A 6000-nucleotide genomic window follows, 5' to 3' on the forward strand; every position below is an offset into this window, starting at 1 on the left:
TGGCAGCATATAGTGAATCTGTATAAGTTCGTCATGCAGGAGGCACGAACGAACCCTCCATATGATTTGAAGAGATAACCAATCGGGGGAGAACTGACTCGATAACAAGGTTATGGCATACCTAAGTCAAACTAAATCCCACCCAGGTGGAGGAGACTTTGCTTTGAGTGCTTTGTTCAAGGGCGACACGACTGACTCTAGCTGCCAACAATAGATGGAAATAATGTCCCTGTTCCCGCTATTTTTTGGAATATTTAATTTTTTTTGTCTTTTTCTGATAAGCCGGAAAAAGAATAAAAGAATGCTATGGTACAGTGGAAAGAACGAGTGTCGGTGAAACAGATGATCTAGTTCCTGGGAAAGGAACGTTCCTATGCTCAATGCAGGGAGGTGAAAACTGGTCAGTAACACTCAGAGGTATGTTCCTTCCACGGATCACGGTATGTCAAGCTGTAGAAGTCAAAGGTATGCAAGGTTGATTTTGCAGATGTCAAGGTCAAAAGTTGGCTTAAACACGAGTCCAAGTGAAGCCGGCTCTAGGCCATAAGGTGCAAATGGTCAACATGCAATGCAGAAGTACAACTCAACACACATAGGAGCCTCTAGGGTATAAGGCCAGAACGAAGCGAAGAAGAAAAGAGGAATGAGTCTTCAACGCATAAGTCATGGCGGGACTACAGAGGACTCCCGAGCCTACTCAAAACGAAGCAGCATGGGCAACAAATGTCAGTGAGGTGCTAACTACGATGCCCATGTAAAGGAATGGCTCTATCATCGTGTCATGATTTAAAGAATCGGCGAGTGAAAATGGCTTACTAACCATAACATGATGGGGTGGACCCTATGGCAGATGTATCGGTCAGATGGAGGCTAGTATTCATAATGCAACGGAAAAATGGTGTCTCTAACCTATATTCCAGTGAAAACACGATACCTGCCATGACGTGTCAACGGTCATGGAACCAAACTCGGCATTCCAAGCTCCCAAGTTAAAAGTGACATGAGGCCAAACAAAATAAAATTTTGAAAAAATTTTGCATTTTCAAAACTTATAAAAGGCATTTTTGACTTACCATTTTCACCGTTTGACTTGGAGAGCAAGAATTGTGGAGCAAAAGGAGCAAACTTCCCTGTGACTTTCCAACCATTCAAACTTGCCGAAAACTTCCAGGTAAGCACTAAACTTGTCTTGCAATTAATTGTGATAGTTTTTAGGAATTTTAGTTGATGTTTTACCATTGGATTTTTGCAAAAAATTCTTTCGCGGTGTACACGCGGGTTGGCAATATTGAACTTGCGTATACAACGGCCCTACACGCGACTGTGTATATATGAACCCGCGTGTGCGCAGCGAACTAATTTTATAAACAAAACTAACGGATGAAAATGTTTTTTTTTTCCAGGATGACTATCACATGGCGTGAAAGAGAGCACTTAGCCGTGGATAATGAATTTATGGGCAATGATGAGGCATTAGATGCCCTACGGGGATGCGGGTTGCTAAAATTCTTCAAATTGCCAAATATGAAAGCAAACACGCGTCTGCTCGAGAGACTCATTGATTATTGGGATGTCGATGAGGAAGCATTTGTGATTGATCAGATGCCACTCAGGGTAGAAGTGGAAGACATATATTTTATCACGGGCCTTTCCTAAAGGGGAGAGGTAGTACATTCCCGGGGCAGGACTCAGAATAGCCTCAGTGTAGATGACTATGTACAACTTTACTGCCCGGGTCATCGGAAGGTCAGGAGCCAGATCTCTATCCCACATGTGGAGAGTTTGTCACTCAGGATAATCTTGTTCACCATAGCTCGAGTGAACGGATCGTCCTCACTACATCACGCGTCACGGGTAAACATGAGCGTGGCAGTGGACTGTCTCACTACTGTGTTTGACTGGTGTACTCCTCTCCTTGCCAACATGAAGGAACAACTCACTTCTATCAGGAGGGGACAGACCAAGAACTTTGGGTTCGGAACCATCTTGTGCACTTTTTTCTTCGAGAAGGTTCCCGCACTCCGTCCCAGGGTAGCAGTTGCCATCAGTAGTCCACGTGATCCACGCATGGGCTGGTGGGCTGACTTGATGAAACGTCTGGGGGGTGGGGAAGTCCCAAGGAATGCATTTGACGACGACTTCTTTGCTTGGTGGGAGCAACAGATCATCGCCGTGGATGACTACCCCTATGCTGGGCTGGATTTCCGAGGAGATCCTGATCTAGTGTTACCACCAAATGCAGCATGGGGCGAGATTGGTAAGAATTTTTTATGATTTTATGATTTTTTTGAATTTTTCAAATATAATGATGAATTTTGAAAAATATTTTTTTTTTTGACGAGATTCAAATGACTAATATGATGATCATGTTCCAGACATTGGGCCCGTACGACCAGATGGATTCCCGCGGCATGGACGGCGTGGCCGAGGAGCCGAAGAGGCGGCTGCAGATACGGAACAGACCTTAAACAACGTCCAACGACACTTGGCGAGACTGAGCTGCCAAGTATCGATGGCCGAGATAGAGGACCTTCCTCCGGATATGCAGCGTCATGTGGTTAGGATGCCACGTGACTGGGTTCACATCTTTCGGCGCGTGGCTCACGCTATAGTGACATACTTAGACACTCATCCTAAGCCGAGGCGTTAGATATGCCTGACATGATTATGGGCATTTGAGTCCCAATTTTGTATATTTTTGGACACACATATGTACACTCGAGGCGTTTTATGATATATATATATATATATATATATATATATATATATAGATACAGTTTGACTTTTTGATGCATAATTTTATGATGATGAATGATTGATATGCCAGTCTAATGCTTGATTAGCGATAGAATCAGCTAACCAATTTTGAGATCTTGGAATGTGCAAATAATTAATGTAAATAAATGATCTTTGCAACAACCTCACCCTTAAATATTGGCGATATAATAATGGATCTCTAACCCGATAAATGTTATTTAACTGAGACACTATCAATTGAGAATCAAGATATACTACCAACGAGTCGATCCCATAAGAGATTGCCTCGGATAATAAATTGATAACAGTTGTTTACTCGGCCATATTGTTTGAAGCAGGACCGATACACATGCCTCTCGATATCATCAACTGACCAGTTGGGTAATAAAGTACCCAAGCTGCGGAAGCAAGATTCCGAGTGTGCCGACTAGCACCATCGGCGAACCCAAAATAAACCAAATCATCCATCAACACTTGCCAAAGCAGACCAAAAGTGCTGATATCAGAAAACGCTCGATAATATATGTACAAATATACATAAAATACAAAGAAGCCATTGCCTGGTAAAACTAAGCAAAATACGTCTTTAGGTAGAGCCCATTTCGGGGCTCCGCCAGCTTGTTTCCTTCGAAGTCAATTAACTCATACGATCCTTTTTCTAAAACTCGTTTGATAATGAAAGTACCGTACCACATAGGCTTAAATTTGCCTCCCCCAAGGCGTCCTTATCTTGGTCATAGACCAAGACAAGGTCACCTTCAGAAAAGACACGAGGACGGACAGACTTATCATACTGTGTTTTGACCCTTTTCTTATGGGCCTCATTCATTGTGGCGGCATCTCGACGCTGCTCATCGAGATGTTCCAAGTGAACTAGGCGCTCCTCGAGACTTGAAGTCTCAGGAAGAAGCTCAACAGCCAACTTTAGAGATGGGATTTCACATTCAACCGGAAAGATAGATTCCATCACATAAACCAACTGAAAAGGAGTAAAACCAGTGGCCGTTTTGACGGAGGTTCGGTATGCCCAAAGAGCCGAATACAACATAATGTGCCAATTGGACCAATTTTTATCGATTGTCCGTTGGAGTATTGTCTTAATAGTTTTATTGACCGCCTCGACCTGTCCATTGGCCTGAGGATAATAAGGGGACGAATGCTCCTGACGGAAACCTAATTTAAGAGCCAATTCAGACATTAGCTGATTTTGGAAATGACTGCCATGGTCAGTGACAATCTCCCTTGGGATACCGAATCTTGAGATAACCTGATTGAAAAGAAACAAAGTTGTCGTGTCACTATCGTTCTTATAAGTAGGCATGGCCTCAGCCCACTTCGTGAAGTAGTCTACAGCCACGATAATGTACTTGTGATTCGCCGCTGAAGGCGGATTACAAGTCGTAAAATCAATACCCCACTTAGTGAAGGGACCGACGGTGACAACGGGAAAAAGGGGAGCTGGATGCGCGTGCATCTTGCGAGTAAAAATTCGACACGGGTGACAGCGTTTCATCGCTTCCACACAGTCCTTAAAGAGTGAAGGCCAAAAGTAGCTGGCACGTAAGATGCGCTGGGCTGTAGCAAGCCCTGATAGATGACCACCACAAGCTCCACTGTGGCAGTCATTAAGAACAGACTCTGCTTCCTCTAAGGTTAAACAACGTCGAAGAATTGAATCAACCCCTCGATGGTATAATGTGTCACCAATGATAACATAGTTTTTAGCCAGGTGACGTAATTTGCGACGTTCATCCTTGGAGAAAGTAGAGGGAAACTTCGAAGTCTGGAGATAAACAATGATATCTCCATACCAAGGGTCTTGTGCAGAGATGAGGAATATATGTTCGTCGGGTGAACTTTCCTCATAAACAATATCCTCTCCACAAGGAAGCTCAGAAATTAGCTCCGCGAAGACCATAGATTTCTTAGACTTGGCGGACAAGAATTCGAGATCGAATTCTTGTAAAATGACTATCCATCTATTATATTTGCCCCCAATCACTCGCCTACTGAGGACAAATTGAAATGGATTGACCGCCGCTAAGACAAAAGTTTTGCATAGCAAAATATAATGATGGAGCCTCTGGACAGCTGCCAAGGCCAATTTCTCAACCGGAGAATAGCGGAGTTCGGGACCTATTAAGCCTCGGCTTTAATAATAAATCACGTCCTCGACAAGAGCATCGTCCTCCTGAACTAGAACCATACCAATGGTAGATTCTGCTGCTGTGAGACATAAAAGGAAGTCTCTACCATAATCCGGTGGACTCAAAAGCGGGGCAGAGACTAATGCCTATTTCAAAGCATCAAACGACTGCTGCGAAAAGTCGTCCCACACAAATGGAACTCCTTTTCGTAGCAAATGCATGAACCCTTTAGTGATCTCGGCATAGTTTGCTATAAACCGTCTTAATAAATTAGCCTTCCCTTGAAGACTTTGAAGTTGACGAATTGAGGACGGGGGAGGCAACTGAACTATTGCCTCAATCTTGAAGGGATCAACCCGAATCCCTTCATTGGACACAATAAACCCTAACAGCTGACCGGATGTAACTGCGAAAACGCATTTATTGGGATTCAACCGGATTTTATAGAAACGACATCTCTCAAAGACTAATCGAAGATGACTAGGATGATCAGTTCTCTTTCGAGAGCGAGCAGCGAGATCATCTAAGTATGCCTCGATGACATGCTTGATGTCGTGGAAAGCGTATGACATGGCCCGCTGAAAAGTGGCTCCAGCATTTTTAAGACCAAAAGGCATCTTTCGATATGCAAAGGTACCCCAGGGACATATGAAGGTTGTCTTATGTTGGTCTTCAGGACGGATAGAGATTTGATTATAACCCGAAAAACCATCCATGAAGGAAAAAATTTCATTACCCGCGCACTCGTCGATAATCTGATCAATGAATGGCGTGGGGTAATTGTCTTTCGGACAAGCCTTGTTTAGATCCCTAAAATCGATGCATACTCGGATTGTTCCTTGCTTTTTGTCCACAGAGACTGGGTTAGAAACCCAATCCGTAAGAGGAACAAGGTATATAAAACCCGCCCTTAGCAGCTTCTCAACCTTAGCTTTGATAGCCGCTGCTTTCCTAGGGTTAACCGGCCGAAGCCTTTGACGAATTGGTTTTGCGTTTTCGTACGTCTTGATCTCATGTTGGACTATAGAAGGATCAATGCCGGGCATTTCCTCATAAGACCAAGCAAACACATCGCGATATTCCTTGAATAGGTCGG

This window comes from Pinus tabuliformis, chromosome 7 (assembly GCF_031772625.1).
Source record: "Pinus tabuliformis cultivar Carrire ecotype Pingquan chromosome 7, CPIR1, whole genome shotgun sequence".
Taxonomy (NCBI): domain Eukaryota; kingdom Viridiplantae; phylum Streptophyta; class Pinopsida; order Pinales; family Pinaceae; genus Pinus; species Pinus tabuliformis.